Genomic DNA, 17,500 nt, shown 5'->3' with positions numbered 1-17,500 from the left:
CGAAAACATCCGAACCGCACATGCTCGCGACAGTCCTGCCGTTAGAGAATGCACCGTGCACGCGACCGAGTAAGGCCACTCAGAGACATCCATTTCCCAGGTATATGCCCCCTACGCACTTTTGGTGGCGCAACTCGCACGAACAGTCCCACCTCGACCCCGTAAACAAGCTTTTTTGCCTCGAAGAGTTCGTCGGAGACGAAGAAGCAACCTTCAGTGCAAACGTAGCACTCTTTTGTGCAACCGCCCAAACAACGCCCCCTCTACCCTCTGTCGAAACACTCGGCATTGCTGCTCCCTAAGGTGAGCTTCTCCTCATAGGCAATTCCGCTCTTATCCGGTCACGTTTGTGTGCCCGAATTTCGCAAGGCAACCTCCATGGGACATGGAAAAGACTCGAGAAGAGAGCTCGCTCACGGGAGAGAGAAGCCAAGGAGACCACGAGAGTGCTGAGAGTGGGACAGCGCTGAATAGGCGGGAGAAGCCTGCGCGTATAAACGGAGATATATATCCAATTGCAACGAAGGAACGTGCCAAAGATCGAGAACAATGGCAGAAATGCTAGTAACGTGCACTTCGGGACCAACGCATCACCGGAAGACAACCGCCAAACATCGAAAGAGTCGCGATGCTCCGCAACCTACGTGCAAAGCGGTCGCACACCGGGTAAGGGAGTGAGAGCCCCAAACATAGCTGGGCGAGGCGCTCACTCCGCTCTTTAATATCTCGTTAATACCGCCAAGGAAATGGCACAAGCACACACACACAAGCATCCTCGGAAGAGGACAGTTCGAGTGACAGGTCAAATCCAAGAGTTCCGAAGACTACCTCCAGGAACAATCGGGAACAAGACCGATTACAAGTCGTCGAGTCTGTTACTGGGCGAACACGAGATGCGCACAGGAAATCGATCAGCCCTCACAATGGCCCAAGGCCAGAGATCGGACTGCTACGATTTACCCCAACAATCATCGTGCCACTCTTCGCAGAGAGGTGATAGACGCCAACGAGCCCGCGCATAGCAATCGAGGTGTAAAAAGGGCGTTGAAGGCAGGAAGCCTGGACGAAAGAGGCTACGAGGTCACCTCGAAGCGGTCTAAGAATCGGGCGCACTTGGGGCGACTACCAGTGCCAACCCCTTATCCCGCGGTGCGTCCGACACACAGAAATTTCCAAGGCGGCCAAGGAGCCTCCCCGCATAGCAATCGGGGTGTGAGGTTACGGATGCAGCATTGATAGCAATCGAGGTGTGAGGCGAAGGATGCAGAAGTGAGAGCCGAGGGATGTAGCAGAGATAGCAATCGGGGTGTGTGATGCAGAAGAGATAGCAATCGAGGTGTGCGGTGGGAAGGGCCCAGCAGCCAGAATGCATGAAGCGACGGATGAAGCAGTGATGACAACCGGGCTGTGAGGAGAGGAGGGATGCAGCCAAGAAAGCAATCAGGGCTCGAGGCAAGGGATGCATCAAGGATAGCAATCATGTTGTGAGGCGAGATTCCAAAGGCTAAACGTGAGAGGCTGCAGGGTCGACTCAGAGAGGTCTATGCATGTGAGAGGCTGAAAGCAAGGTCGACTCGGAGCGGTCTATGCATCGGGCGCGCTTGGGGCGACTACCAGTGCCAACCCCTTATCCCGCGACGCGTCCGACAAAGAGAACGTTCCAAGGCGGCAGAGGAGGTTACCAGCCGAAGGATGCAGTAGCAATAACAGGTATAGTTCCGCGGCGGCCGAGAAGACTCACCGCATAGGAATCGGGATGCGAGGCGAGGGATGCGGCGGGAAGGCCCCGACGGCTAAACGGAAGAGGCTGCAGGGCCGCCTCGGAATGGTCCAAGCATCGGATGCGATTGGGACGACTACCAGTGCCAACCCCTTATCCCGCGATGCGTCCGATACACAGATAGTTCCAAGGCGGCCGAGGAGCCTCACCGCATATCAATCGGGGTGCGAGGCGAGGGATGGGGCGGGAAGGCCCCAACGGCTAGACGGAAGAGGCTTCAGGGCCACCTCGGAATGGTCCAAGCATCGGACGCGCTTGGGGCGACTGCCAGTGCCAACCCCTTATCCCGCGATGCGTCCGATACACAGATGGTTCCAAGGCGGCCGAGGAGCCTCACCGCATAGCAATCGGGGGTGCGAGGCGAGGGATGGGGCGGGAAGGCCCCAACGGCTAGACGGAAGAGGCTTCAGGGCCGCCTAGGAATGGTCCAAGCATCGGACACGCTTGGGGCGACTACCAGTGACAGCCCCCTATCCCGCGATGCGTCCGATACGAAGATGGTTCCAAGGCGGCCGAGGAGCCTCACCGCATAGCAATCGGGGTGCGAGGTGGGGGATGCGGCGAGATGGCCCCAACGGCTAGACGGAAGAGGCCACAGGGCCGCGTCGGAATAGTCCAAGCATCGGACGCGCTTGGGGCGACTACCAGTGACAACCCCTTATCCCGCGATGCGTCCGATACGAAGATAGTTCCAAGGCGGCCGAGGAGCCTCACCGCATAGCAATCGGGGTGCGAGGTGGGGGATGCGGCGAGATGGCCCCAACGGCTAGACGGAAGAGGCTGCAGGGCCGCCTCGGAATAGTCCAAGCATCGGACGCGCTTGGGGCCACTACCAGTGACAACCCCTTATCCCGCGATGCGTCCGATACGAAGATAGTTCCAAGGCGGCCGAAGAGCCTCACCGCATAGCAATCGGGGTGCGAGGTGGGGGATGCGGCGAGATGGCCCCAACGGCTAGACGGAAGAGGCCACAGGGCCGCCTCGGAATAGTCCAAGCATCGGACGCGCTTGGGGCGACTACCAGTGACAACCCCTTATCCCGCGATGCGTCCGATACGAAGATAGTTCCCAGGCGGCCGAGGAGCCTCACCGCATAGCAATCGGGGTGCGAGGCGAGGGATGCGGCGAGATGGCCCCAAAGGCTAGACGGAAGAGGCTGCAGGGCTGCCTCGGAATAGTCCAAGCATCGGACGCGCTTGGGGCGACTACCACTGCCAACCCCTTATCCCGCGATGCGTCCGATACACAGATAGTTCCGAGGCGGCCGAGGAGGTGGGGGATGCAGCGAGATGGCCCCAACGGCTAGACGGAAGAGGCTGCAGGGCCGCCTCGGAATAGTCCAAGCATCGGACGCGCTTGGGGCGACTACCAGTGACAACCCCTTATCCCGCGATGCGTCCGATACACAGATAGTTCCGAGGCGGCCAAGGAGCCTCACCGCATAGCAATCGTGGTGCGAGGTGGGGGATGCGGCGAGATGGCCCCAACGGCTAGACGGAAGAGGCTGCAGGGCCGCCTCGGAATGGTCCAAGCATCGGATGCGCTTGGGGCGACTACCACTGCCAACCCCTTATCCCGCGATGCGTCCGATACACAGATAGTTCCAAGGCGGCCGAGGAGCCTCACAGCATAGCAATCAGGGTGCGAGGCGAGGGATGCGGCGAGAAAGCCCCAACGGCTAGAGGGAAGAGGCTTCAGGTCCGCCTCGGAATGGTCCAAGCATCGGACGCGCTTGGGGCGACTACCAGTGACAACCCCTTATCCCGCGACGCGTCCGATACACAGATAGTTCCAAGGCGGCCGAGGAGCCTCACCGCATAGCAATCGGGGTGCGAGGCGAGGGATGCGGCGAGAAGGACCCAACGGCTACACGGAAGAGGCTTCGGGGCCGCCTCGGAATGGTCCAAGCATCGGACGCGCTTGGGGCGACTACCAGTGACAACCCCTTATCCCACGACGCGTCCGATACACAGATAGTTCCAAGGCGGCCGAGGAGCCTCACCGCATAGCAATCGGGGTGCGAGGCGAGGGATGCGGCGAGAACGACCCAACGGCTACACGGAAGAGGCTTCGGGGCCGCCTCGGAATGGTCCAAGCATCGGACGCGCTTGGGGCGACTACCAGTGACAACCCCTTATCCCGCGACGCGTCCGATACACAGATAGTTCCAAGGCGGCCGAGGAGCCTCACCGCATAGCAATCGGGGTGCGAGGCGAGGGATGCGGCGAGAAGGACCCAACGGCTAGACGGAAGAGGCTTCGGGTCCGCCTCGGAATGGTCCAAGCATCGGACGCGCTTGGGGCGACTACCAGTGACAACCCCTTATCCCGCGACGCGTCCGATACACAGATAGTTCCAAGGCGGCCGAGGAGCCTCACCGCATAGCAATCGGGGTGCGAGGCGAGGGATGCGGCGAGAAGGACCCAACGGCTAGACGGAAGAGGCTTCGGGTCCACCTCGGAATGGTCCAAGCATCGGACGCGCTTGGGGCGACTACCAGTGACAACCCCTTATCCCGCGACGCGTCCGATACACAGATAGTTCCAAGGCGGCCGAGGAGCCTCACCGCATAGCAATCGGGGTGCGAGGCGAGGGATGCGGCGAGAAGGACCCAACGGCTAGACGGAAGAGGCTTCGGGTCCGCCTCGGAATGGTCCAAGCATCGGACGCGCTTGGGGCGACTACCAGTGACAACCCCTTATCCCGCGACGCGTCCGATACACAGATAGTTCCGAGGCGGCCGAGGAGCCTCACCGCATAGCAATCGGGGTGCGAGGCGAAGGATGCGGCGAGAAGGACCCAACGGCTAGACGGAAGAGGCTTCGGGTCCGCCTCGGAATGGTCCAAGCATCGGACGCGCTTGGGGCGACTACCAGTGACAACCCCTTATCCCGCGACGCGTCCGATACACAGATAGTTCCAAGGCGGCCGAGGAGCCTCACCGCATAGCAATCGGGGTGCGAGGCGAGGGATGCGGCGAGAAGGACCCAACGGCTAGACGGAAGAGGCTTCAGGGCCGCCTCGGAATGGTCCAAGCATCGAACGCGCTTGGGGCGACTACCAGTGACAACCCCTTATCCCGCGACGCGTCCGATACACAGATAGTTCCGAGGCGGCCGAGGAGCCTCACCGCATAGCAATCGGGGTGCGAGGCGAGGGATGCGGCGAGAAGGACCCAACGGCTAGACGGAAGAGGCTTCAGGGCCGCCTCGGAATGGTCCAAGCATCGGACGCGCTTGGGGCGACTACCAGTGACAACCCCTTATCCCGCGACGCGTCCGATACACAGATAGTTCCGAGGCGGCCGAGGAGCCTCACCGCATAGCAATCGGGGTGCGAGGCGAGGGATGCGGCGAGAAGGACCCAACGGCTAGACGGAAGAGGCTTCAGGGCCGCCTCGGAATGGTCCAAGCATCGGACGCGCTTGGGGCGACTACCAATGACAACCCCTTATCCCGCGACGCGTCCGATACACAGATAGTTCCGAGGCGGCCGAGGAGCCTCACCGCATAGCAATCGGGGTGCGAGGCGAGGGATGCGGCGAGAAGGACCCAACGGCTAGACGGAAGAGGCTTCAGGGCCGCCTCGGAATGGTCCAAGCATCGGACGCGCTTGGGGCGACTACCAGTGACAACCCCTTATCCCGCGACGCGTCCGATACACAGATAGTTCCGAGGCGGCCGAGGAGCCTCACCGCATAGCAATCGGGGTGCGAGGCGAGGGATGCGGCGAGAAGGACCCAACGGCTAGACGGAAGAGGCTTCAGGGCCGCCTCGGAATGGTCCAAGCATCGGACGCGCTTGGGGCGACTACCGTTGCCAACCCCTTATCCCGCGATGCGTCTGATACACAGATAGTTCCGAGGCGGCCGAGGAGCCTCACCGCATAGCAATCGGGTTGCGAGGCAGATTATTGGGAAGGGAACCCCCTGGGATGCGGCTCAAGCAGTGCCCAAAGGGACTGGAATGCGGAATCACATCGAGAGACCCAAATGCTATACGAGGGCTCAAATCGAATTATCGATTTGGCCACGACATGGACGCATCGGAACGACTACCTTTGCCGAACCACTCGCAATTGCATCCATACCGAAACCAATAGACATTTCCGTTAGAGCCCTCGCATAGCATTCGGGAATCTCGCATGCCCCTCTAAATCGACCAATGCTGGCGCTCAATGAAAATCCGAGCGCTACCACCGTTCGAGCGCCAGCATTGGTCGAGTTAGAGGGGCACGGGGGAGAATGCTCCAGTCAACACCTCCCCTATATAAGTTATTTGTCCGATTCTCGCACAACCGTAGTCTGCCTCGTCGAATCAAACAACGGTCCCAGATTCCGACTTCCGTTCCGTAGAGACCCAAAAGCTAGATGGAGGCTCGCAAGAAAGAGAGTCGGCGCATAGCAATCGGGTTTCTCGAACGTTTAGGGACCGAGCTCACTTGCGGATAGGGCAAAATCCGCCAAGCAACCCAAAAGCTAGACGGGGGCTCGAATCGAATCGCCTAGGCGGCCACAACAACGACGTGTTGGATCGACTACCAGTGCCAAACCATTCAGCAAGACTAGTCTGTGTCGAGGCCGGATAGAGATTCTCAGAGAGCGCCCGCATAGCATTTAGGAGACCTGCCGCGTCCCTCACACTCGACAAATGGTGGTGCACGTTTATAAATCCGAGCGATCCCAACCCTTTCAAGCACCAACATCGGTCGAGATAGAGGGGCACGGAGGGGGCTGCGTGAGACAACACAGTCCCCTATATAAGTTATTTGTCCGATTCTCACACATCCGAAGAATGGTCATCAAATCGGACAACAGCCCAAACTTCCGACTTCCGTCCCAGAAAGCCCAAGAGCTATCTAAAACGTTCATGGCCGGAACTCGATCGCGGCTATACCAGTCCGCCAAGCAACCCAAAAGCTAGACTGGAGCTCTAGTCGAATCACCTCTGTGGCCATTGCAAGGACGTGTTGGAGCGACTACCATTGCCGAACCATTCCGCAGGTCGAGTCCATACCAAGGCCGCATAGAGATTCACGATGAGCTCCTGCATAGCAATCAGGAGACTTGCCGTGTCCATCACAATCGATAAATCCTGGTGCAAGATTTTTGCATCCGAGCGCTCCAACCAGTCGAGCACCAGCATCAATCGACATAAACGGGCACGGGGGGAGGATGCTCGAGAACACTACCTCCCCTATATAAGTTATTTGTCCGATTCTCAAGCAGCCGAAGTCTGGTCATCGAATCGGGTCAAAGACCACAACTTCCGACTTTACCCACAATGCAAGTCATCGAATCGAACATCGGCCCCCGAGTCGGACTCCATGCGTATGTCAGGTCATCGGACCCAAATTCCGCCTTCCTGCGCATGGCGGGCCATCAATATCAACTCGGTCATCGGACCCAAACTCCGCCTTTTTGCGTATGGCACGCCTTCAAATCGGTCATCGGACCCAAATTCCGCCTTCCTGTGCATGGCGGGCCATCAACATCAACTCGGTCATCGGACCCAAATTCCGCCTTTCTGCGCATGGCACGCCATCAACTCGGTCATCGGACCCAAATTCCGCCTTCCTGCGCATGGCAGGTCATCGGACACAAATTCAGACCTCGCCAATATGCCTACGTATCGAATCGGTCATCGGACCCAACTTCCGACTTCATCCATACTGTAGGGTCTTTGAGGTTGGCGCGGTGCGCTCAACCCAGGGAGTCGACCCATCGAAGCATACACCTCCCCTATATAAGCTATTTGTCCGATTCCCACACCTGTGTAGTTTGCACCTCTGACCAGGACATCGACCCCAACTTCCGAACTCGACTGCAACGACGGCACCAGCGCCTTGGTGCGCACCTTGCGACGCACAGTCCCAACATTCGCCTTCCTGCACATGGCAGGTCATCGGACCCAAATTCCGACCTCGCGAGTATGCCTACATATCGAATCGGTCATCGGACCCAACTTCCGACTTCATCCATACCGTAGGGTCTTTGAGGTTGGCGCGGTGCGCTCAACCCGGGGAGTCGACCCAACGAAGCATACACCTCCCCTATATAAGCTATTTGTCCGATTCCCACACCTGTGTAGTTTGCACCTCCGATCAAGACATCGACCCCAACTTCCGAACTCGCCTCCAACGACCGAACCAGCGCCTTGGTGCGCACCTTGCAACGCACAGTGCCAACATTCGCCTTCCTGCACGTGGCAGGTCATCGGACCCAAATTCCGACCTCGCGAGTATGCCTACATATCGAATCGGTCATCGGACCCAACTTCCGACTTCATCCATACCGTAGGGTCTTTGAGGTTGGCGCGGTGCGCTCAACCCGGGGAGTCGACCCAACGAAGCATACACCTCCCCTATATAAGCTATTTGTCCGATTCCCACACCTGTGTAGCTTGCACCTCCGATCAGGACATCGACCCCAACTTCCGAACTCGACTAAAAAGACCGCACCAGCGCCTTGGTGTGCACCTTGCAACGCACAGTGTCAACATTCGCCTTCCTGCACATGGCAGGTCATCGGACCCAAATTCCGACCTCATGAGCATACCTACTAATCGAATCGGTCATCGGACCCAACTTCCGACTTCATCCATACCGTAGGGTCTTTGAGGTTGGCGCGGTGCGCTCAACCTGGGGAGTCGACCCATCGAAGCATACACCTCCCCTATATAAGCTATTTGTCCGATTCCGACACCTGTGTAGTTTGCACCTCCGCTCAGGACATCGACCCCAACTTCCGAACTCGCCTGCAACGACCGAACCAGCGCCTTGGTGCGCACCAAAAGTGCGCACTTTTGGAGGGCACTTTTGTGCGCTCCAAAGGTGCGCACTTTTGGAGGGCACTTTTCTGCGCTCCAAAGGTGCGCACTTTTGGAGGGCACTTTTTGGAGGGCACTTTTCTGCGCTCCAAAGGTGCGCACTTTTGGAGGGCACTTTTTGGAGGGCACTTTTCTGCGCTCCAAAGGTGCGCACTTTTGGAGGGCACTTTTTGGAGGGCACTTTTCTGCGCTCCAAAGGTGCGCACTTTTGGAGGGCACTTTTTGGAGGGCACTTTTCTGCGCTCCAAAGGTGCGCACTTTTGGAGGGCACTTTTTGGAGGGCACTTTTCTGCGCTCCAAAGGTGCGCACTTTTGGAGGGCACTTTTTGGAGGGCACTTTTCTGCGCTCCAAAGGTGCGCACTTTTGGAGGGCACTTTTTGGAGGGCACTTTTCTGCGCTCCAAAGGTGCGCACTTTTGGAGGGCACTTTTTGGAGGGCACTTTTCTGCGCTCCAAAGGTGCGCACTTTTGGAGGGCACTTTTTGGAGGGCACTTTTCTGCGCTCCAAAGGTGCGCACTTTTGGAGGGCACTTTTTGGAGGGCACTTTTCTGCGCTCCAAAGGTGCGCACTTTTGGAGGGCACTTTTTGGAGGGCACTTTTCTGCGCTCCAAAGGTGCGCACTTTTGGAGGGCACTTTTGTGCACTCCAAAGGTGCGCACTTTTGGAGGGCACTTTTCCTGTGCTCCAAAGGTGCACACCTAGGTGAGCACCTTCGACCACACCTTGTAGCACACCAAACTCTGACTTTCGACTTCATCCGCAATGCAGGGTCTTTGAGGTTGGCGCAATGCGCACAACCAGGGGAGTCGACCCATCAAACCCAACACCTCCCCTATATAAGCTATTTGTCTGATTCTCATACATGCGTAGCCTGCAGGAGCAATTAGGACATCGACCCCAACTTTCGGCTTCTAAACGAAAACAAGGTCTTTGAGGTTGGTGTAATGCGAACAACTAGGGGAGTCAACCCATCAAACCCAACACCTCCCCTATATAAGCTATTTGTCTGATTCTCATACATGTGTAGTCTACAGGAGCAATTAGGACATCGACCCCAACTTTTGACTTCTTAACGAAAACAAGGTCTTTGAGGTTGACGTAATGCGCACAACCAGGGGAGTCGACCCATCAAACCCAACACCTCCCCTATATAAGCTATTTGTCCGATTCTCATACATGTGTAGCCTGCAGGAGCCATTAGGACATTGACCCCAACTTTTGACTTCTTAACGAAAACAAGGTCTTTGAGGTTGGCGTAATGCGCACAACCAAGGGAGTTGACCCATCAAACCCAACACCTCCCCTATATAAGCTATTTGTCTGATTCTCATACATGTGTAGCCTGCAACAACGATTAGGACATCCACCCCAACTTCTGAATTCGTCTGCGTTGACCGCACCAAAGGTGCACGCCTTGGTGCTCACCAAAATCCGACTTCCGACTTCTTCTGCTATGCGGGGTCTTTGAGGTTGGCGCAGTGCGCACAACCAGGGGAGTCAACCCACCGAATGCAACACCTCCCCTATATAAGCTATTTGTCTGATTCTCATACATGCGTAGACTGCAGCAATGATTAGGACATCCACCCCAACTTTTGACTTCTTAAACAAGACAGGGTCTTTGAAGTTGGTGCAGTGCACACAACCAGGGGAGTCGACCCATCAAACGCAACACCTCCCCTATATAAAGCTATTTGTCCGATTCTCATACGTGTAGTCTGCAGCAGCGATTAGGACATCGACCCCAACTTCCGAATTCGTTTGCATTGACCGCACCAAAGGTGCACGCCTTGGTGTGCACCCTGGAGTGCACTTTGGTGCTCACCTCGGTGCACACTTTGGTGTGCACCTCGGTGTGCACCAAAGGTGCGCACCTTGGAGCGCACCAAAGGTGTACACTTTGGAGCGCACCACATAGGGTCTTTGAGAGGTTGGCGCAGTGCGCACACCAAGGTGGGTGTTGAGGTGCGTGCCGAGGTGGGTGGGTGCTAGGGTGCGCTCCATGGTGGGTGCCAGGGTGGGTGCGTGCTAGGGTGGATTCCAAAGAGGGTCATAGGGTGGGTGCCAAGGTGGGTTGGTGATATAGTGGGTTCAAAGGTGGGTACTAGGGTGGGTTCCAAGGTGGGTCACAAGTTGGGTGCCAGGATGCGTGGGTGTTAGGTTGGGTGCCAAGGTGGGCTCCTGCGTGGGTGGGTGCTAGGGTGGGTTTCAAGGTGGACGCGAGGGCGGGTGCCAAGGTGGGTAACAAGTTGGGTGTTAGGATGGGTGAGTGCTAGAGTGGGTGCCAAGGTGGGTGGGTGCTAAGGTGGATGCCAAGGTGGTTCACAGGGTGGGTGGGTTCTAGGGTGAGTTCCAAGGTGGGTCACAGGTTCAGTGCTAGGGTGGGTGTCAAGGCGGGTGTCGAGGTGCCTGGGTGCTAGGGTGTGGATGCCAATGTGGGTCATAGGGTGGGTACTAGGGTGGGCTGCAATGTGGGTGCCAAGGTGGGTAACATGCTCGGTGGGTTCTAAATTGGGTGCCAGGGTGGGTGTGCACCCACCTTGCCCGAGGTGGGTGCCAAGGTGCCAGTGTGGGTGGGTGCTAAGGTGGATGCCAAGGTGGGTGAGAAGGTGGGTGATAGGTTGAGTGGTAGGATGGGTGGGTGCCAAGATGGGTCACAGGGTGGGTGCAAGGGTGGGTAGGTGCTAGGGTTGGTGTCAGGGTGGGTGGGTGCTAGGTTGGGTTCCAAGGTGGGTGCGAGGGTGAGTGTCAAGGTGGGTCACAGGTTAGGTGCTAGGATGGGTGAGTGCTAGGGTGCAAAGGTGCCAGGGTGGGTGCTAGGATGGGTCGATGCTAGGGTGAGTGGCAAGGTGGGTCCACAAGTGTCAAGGTGGGTGCCGAGGTGGGTGCCAAGTCGGCGACTGCTATGGTGGATGCCAAGGTGGGTCACGGGGTGGGTGCCAAGTTGCTAGGTTGGGTTCCAAGGTGGGTGCCAACGTGGGTGCTAGGGTGCGTGGGTTAAAGGGTGTGTCACAACGTGGGTGCCAGGATGGGTGCGCACCCACACTGGCCAAGACGGGTGCGGGTGCAAGGTTGGGTTCCAAGCCCGGTCACAGGCTGGGTGCTAGGATGGGTGGGTGCCAAGGTGGGCACCAGGGTGGGTGCACCCACCCTGGCCAAGGTGGGTCACGGGGTGGGTCCTAGGGTGGGTAACGGGGTGGGTACTAAGGTGCGTGCCAAGGTGGGTCATAGGGTGGGTGCCAAGGTGGGCACCAGGGTGGGTGTGCACCAACCCTAGCCAGGGTAGGTCACGGGGTGGTTGTCGGGGTGGGCGTCAAGGAGCCAAGGTGGGTGGCAAGTAGCCAAGTTGCGTGCCAAGGTGGGTGTCGGGGTGGGTGCCAAGGATCCAAGGTGGGTGCCAAGGAACCAAGGTGGGTGTCTGGGTGGGTGCCGAGGTGGGAGCCAGGGTGGGTCCCAAGGTGAGTGCAAAGGTGGGTGCCAGGGTCAAGGTGAGTGCCAATGTGGGTTCCAAGGTGCCAGGGTCAGGGTGAGTGCCAATGTGGGTTCAAAGGTGCTAAGTTGGGTGCGAGGTTGGGTGCGAGGGTGGGTGGGTGCCAAGGTGTGCTAGGTGGAAGCCCGGGTGGGTCGGCATCCCATGGGTGTCGAGTTGGGTGCCTGATGGGTGCTTCTTGTCAAGTTTTAGTCGTCGGGACTCATTTCGAGCCTTAGAGGTCGTTTCTTGTCCGGTTGCCCTGTCTTCGACCTGGGAACCCAATTTTGGTCCTCGGGTCCCATTTTTTTTTGTCTCGCATCCCACTTTTGGCCTGTGGCCTTTTCGGGGTCGATTCTCGTTTTGGGCATCAGAGCATGTTTCTTCTCCTAAAACCCAATATTTGTTTATTAAGTCTCGGAACACATTTTTGTTCTCGTGGACCCATCATGGGTCTTGGAACGCATTTGTGGTCCTTGGGTCCCATTTTGCATCCCGAAACTTGTGTTTTGGTGCTTGATCCCTATTTTGGGTGCCCACCTTGCACCAAGTGCGCACCCGGGGCAAACCGAGCGCCTTGGTGCACCGGGGCAAGATCGAGCGTGCACCCGAGGCGCCCCGAACATGCACCAAGGTGCACTCGGCCCACATGTGAGCGCAGGTCGTTGCGCCCGAGGTGGTGTGTGGGCACCGCGTTGCAGACGGGACACTGCACGCACACGACGCCCCCTCCAGGTGCACGCACGTAGGCCGGGCCGGGTGCACACCCGACGCCCTAGCAAGGTGCGCGCACCCGGGCAGGGCTCACACTTGGCGAACGGGGCGCACTTCGCGAGGGAGGGTGTGCACCTCGACGGGGGTGGGTGGCCGGGGTGGATTCGCACGTGGGTCGCGGTTTGCTAAGTACACACTGCGACAAGCTCATAACGGGTGCGATCATACCAGCGTTAGTGCACCGGATCCCATCAGAACTCCGCAGTTAAGCGCGCTTGGGCCGGAGTAGTACTGGGATGGGTGACCTCCCGGGAAGTCCCGGTGTTGCACCCTTTTTTAGTTTTTCGCCGGGCGTCGCAATGCTATTTGAATAAACCTTTTGCCCGTTTGCGTTCTCGTCGGGGCCGGGCCGGGCCGGGGTGCGCTGCCCGCACTACCGCGCGCGCGGGGGCGACACCGAGCGCGCACCCGAGGCGCCCCGAGCACACAGGCCACGGTGCAACCCGGGCGTTGTGCGCGCACCCCGGTGCGCCCGAGGTGCTGCGCGCGCACCCAGGTGAAATCGGTGTGCACCTCGGCCAGTGCGCGCTCGGTCGAGTCGCGCACGTTGGCCAAGGTGCACGGTGATGTTTCTTACTCTAAGGTTCCGCACCAGACGCCCGGGACAGGTGAGCGAAGCTGGGCGGGGCCGGGTGCGCGGCCGGGGCAGGTGCACGCAGCTGGAGAGAGCTTTGGAGCACACTTCGGAGCGCACCAATGATGCGCTCCATTCAAAAGTTTCCTGAAAAGGCAAAAAAAGTTGAGATTATAGAATTTCCCACTTGAGAGATTGTAAAAAAAAAAAATTTAAAATGAAGGAAACGCGGGTGCCAAGGTGTGCGCAGCCCAGCCAAGGTGTGCGCACCAAGGCGCCCACCCTGGCGAAGGTGCACGCAAGGTGCGCACCCGAGGCAAACCGGACAATTAACCCAACTTTCGACTTCGCGCGCACCTTGGAGCGCACTTCGGAGCGCTCCTTGGTGCGCACCAATCTTGGGCACCTCGGAGTGCACCATGGCGCCCACCAAGGTGCGCACCCGGGGCAAACCGAGCTCCGACTTCGTGCGCACCTTGGAGCGCACGAAAGGTGCGCACCATGGCGCCCACCAAGGTGCGCAGCCCAGCCAAGGCGTGCGCATCAAGGTGCGCACCCTGGCGAAGGTGCGCACCCGGGGCAAACCGAGCTCCGACTTCGTGCGCACCTTGGAGCGCACAAAAGGTGCGCAACCCAGCCAAGGTGTGCGCACCCCGGTCAAACCGAGCTCCGAATCGTGCGCACCAGAGGTGCACGCCATCGTGCGCACCTTGGAGCACACTTCGGAGCCCTCCTTGGTGCGCGCCGATGTTGCGCACCTCGGAGCGCACCCGGGGAAAACAATGCAATTAACCCGACTTTCGACTTCGTGGGCACCTCGGAGCGCTCTCGGGTTCGCACCTCGGAGCACACCGAGGTGCGCACCTTTGATGCGCTGCCTTCACCAATTTCCAGAAAAGGCAAGAAAACATTGAGAAGGTGTGCGCACCGAGGTGCCCACCCTGGCGAAGGTGCACGCGAGGTGCGCACCCGGGGCAAACCGGGCTCCGACTTCGTGCACGCCGCACCTTGGAGCACACTTCGGAGCGCTCCTTGGTGCGCACCAGGGCGCGCAACCCAGCCGAGGTGCCCACCCCGGCGAAGGTGCACGCGAGGTGCGCACCCGGGGCAAACCGGGCTCCGACTTCGTGCACGCCATGGTGCCCACCGCGGCGAAGGTGCACGCGAGGTGCGCACCCGGGGCAAACCGGGCTCCGACTTCGTGCACGCCGCACCTTGGAGCACACTTCGGAGCGCTCCTTGGTGCGCACCATGGTGCCCACCAGGGCGCGCAACCCCGCCGAAGGTGCACGCGAGGTGCGCACCCGGGGCAAACCGGGCTCCGACTTCGTGCACGCCGCACCTTGGAGCACACTTCGGAGCGCTCCTTGGTGCGCACCATGGTGCCCACCAGGGCGCGCAACCCCGCCGAAGGTGCACGCGAGGTGCGCACCCGGGGCAAACCGGGCTCCGACTTCGTGCACGCCATGGTGCGCACCGCGGCGAAGGTGCGCACCCGGGGCAAACCGGGCTCCGACTTCGTGCACGCCGCACCTTGGAGCACACTTCGGAGCGCTCCTTGGTGCGCACCAGGGCGCGCAACCCAGCCGAGGTGCCCACCCCGGCGAAGGTGCACGCGAGGTGCGTACCCGGGGCAAACCGGGCTCCGACTTCGTGCACGCCGCACCTTGGAGCACACTTCGGAGCGCTCCTTGGTGCGCACCATGGTGCCCACCAGGCCGCGCAACCCAGCCAAGGTGTGCGCACCAAGGTGCACGCGAGGTGCGCACCCGGGGCAAACCGGGGTCCGACTTCGTGCACGCCGCACCTTGGAGCACACATCGGGGCGCTCCCGGGTTCGCACCGGCGTTGCGCACCGTGGTGGGCACCTCGGAGCACACCAAGGTGGGCAGCGAGGTGCGCACCTTTGATGCGATGCCTTCACTAATTTCCATAAAAGGCAAAAAAAAAACGAGATTTTAAAATTTCCGTTTTGAAAGATAGTGAGAAAAAGGGAATGCTGGTGCCATCTTGAGCCCGCCCTGGTGCGCAGCCCAGCCAAGGTGTGCGCACCAAGGTGCCCACCCTGGCGAAGGTGCGCGCCCGGGCAATTAACCCAACTTCCAACTTCGCGCGCGCCAGGGTGGGAGCGCACCCAACAACCGGGCCTGGGAAGAGCCAATGCGAGAAACCCCACCAAACGCTCTGACAAAAAAAGAGGGGGCGCTCCAGTAACCCCGCTTCGGAGCGCACCCTGGGCAAACCCAGCCAAGGTGCCCACCCCGGCCAAGGTGCAGGCGAGGTGCGCACCCGGGGCAAACCGGGCTCCGACAACGTGCACGCCGCACCTTGGAGCACACTTCGTAGCGCTCCCGGGTGCGCACCTCAGAGCACACCAAGGTGGGCAGCGAGGTGCGCACCTTTGATGCGCTGCCTTCACTAATTTCCAGAAAAGGCAAAAAAAAAAGGAGATTTTAAAATTTCCGTTTTGAAAGATAGTGAAAAAAACGGAACGCGCGTGCCATCTTGAGCCCGCCCTGGTGCGCAGCCCAGGTAAGGTGCCCACCCTGGCAAAGGTGCGCACCCGGGCAATTAACCCTACTTCCGACTTCGTGCGCGCCAGGGTGGCAACCGGGCCTCGGAAGAGCCAATGCGAGAAACCCCACCAAACGCTCCGACAAAAAAAGAGGCGGCGCTCCAATAACCCCGCTTCGGAGCGCAGCCGGGGCAAACCCAGCCAAGGTGCCCACCCCGACGAAGGTGCACGCGAGGTGCGCACCCGGGGCAAACCGGGCTCCGACAACGTGCACGCAGCACCTTGGAGCACACTTCGAAGCACTCCCGGGTGCCCACCGGCGTTGCGCACCGTGGTGGGCAGCGAGGTGCGCACCTTTGATGCGCTGCCTTCACTAATTTCCAGAAAAAGGCAAAAAAAAATGAGATTTTAAAATTTCCGTTTTGAAAGATAGTGAAAAAAAAGGAACGCGGGTGCCATCTTGAGCCCGCCCTGGTGCGCAGCCCAGGCAAGGCATGCGCACCAAGGTGCCCACCCGAGGTGCACACCCGGGGCAAACCGGGCTCCGACTTCGTGCAGGCCGCACCTTGGAGCACACTTCGGAGCGCTCCTTGGTGCGCACCATGGTGCCCACCAGGGCGCGCAACCCAGCCAAGGTCTGCACACCAAGGTGCCCACCCCGGCGAAGGTGCACGCGAGGTGCGCACCCGGGGCAAACCGGGCTCCGACTTCGTGCACGCCATGGTGCCCACCGCGGCGAAGGTGCACGCGAGGTGCGCACCCGGGGCAAACCGGGCTCCGACTTCGTGCACGCCGCACCTTGGAGCACACTTCGGAGCGCTCCTTGGTGCGCACCATGGTGCCCACCAGGGCGCGCAACCCAGCCAAGGTGTGCGCACCAAGGTGCACGCGAGGTGCGCACCCGGGGCAAACCGGGGTCCGACTTCGTGCACGCCGCACCTTGGAGCACACATCGGAGCGCTCCCAGGTTCGCACCAGCGTTGCGCACCTTTGATGCGCTGCCTTCACTAATTTCCAGAAAAGGCAAAAAAAAACGAGATTTTAAAATTTCCGTTCTGAAAGATAGTGAAAAAAACGGAACGCGGGTGCCATCTTGAGCCCTTCCTGGTGCGCAGCCCAGGCAAGTTGTGCGCACCAAGGTGCCCACCCTGGCGGAGGTGCGCGCCCGGGGCAATCCGGGCTCCGACTTCGTGCACTGCATGGTGCCCACCAAGGCGCGCAACCCAGCCAAGGTGCCCACCGCAGCGAAGGTGCACGCGAGGTGCGCACCCGAGGTGCACACCCGGGGCAAACCGGGCTCCGACTTCGTGCACGCCGCACCTTGGAGCACACTTCAGAGCGCTCCTTGGTGCGCACCAGGGCGCGCAACCCAACCAAGGTCTGCACACCAAGGTGCTCACCCCGGCGAAGGTGCACGCGAGGTGCGCACCCGGGGCAAACCGGGCTCGGACTTCGTGCACGCCGCACCTTGGAGCACACATCGGAGCGCTCCCGGGTTCGCACCAGCATTGCGCACCTTTGATGCGCTCCAATAACCCCACTTCGGAGCGCACCAGAAAC

At 59.7% G+C, this 17,500-nt stretch overlaps 1 non-coding gene across 1 annotated transcript; it reads left to right on the top strand.

The window, feature by feature from the left end:
• The first annotated feature begins 13,005 nt into the window (after positions 1-13,005).
• LOC131872222 (5S ribosomal RNA) lies at positions 13,006-13,124 on the top strand. The gene has a single exon (XR_009370399.1). It is a non-coding gene; the product is annotated as a 5S ribosomal RNA (ribosomal RNA).
• Positions 13,125-17,500: the final 4,376 nt, after the last annotated feature.

Source organism: Cryptomeria japonica, unplaced genomic scaffold, assembly GCF_030272615.1.
Source record: "Cryptomeria japonica unplaced genomic scaffold, Sugi_1.0 HiC_scaffold_534, whole genome shotgun sequence".
NCBI lineage: Eukaryota > Viridiplantae > Streptophyta > Pinopsida > Cupressales > Cupressaceae > Cryptomeria > Cryptomeria japonica.
This window is presented reverse-complemented; position numbering and strand designations above follow the sequence as displayed.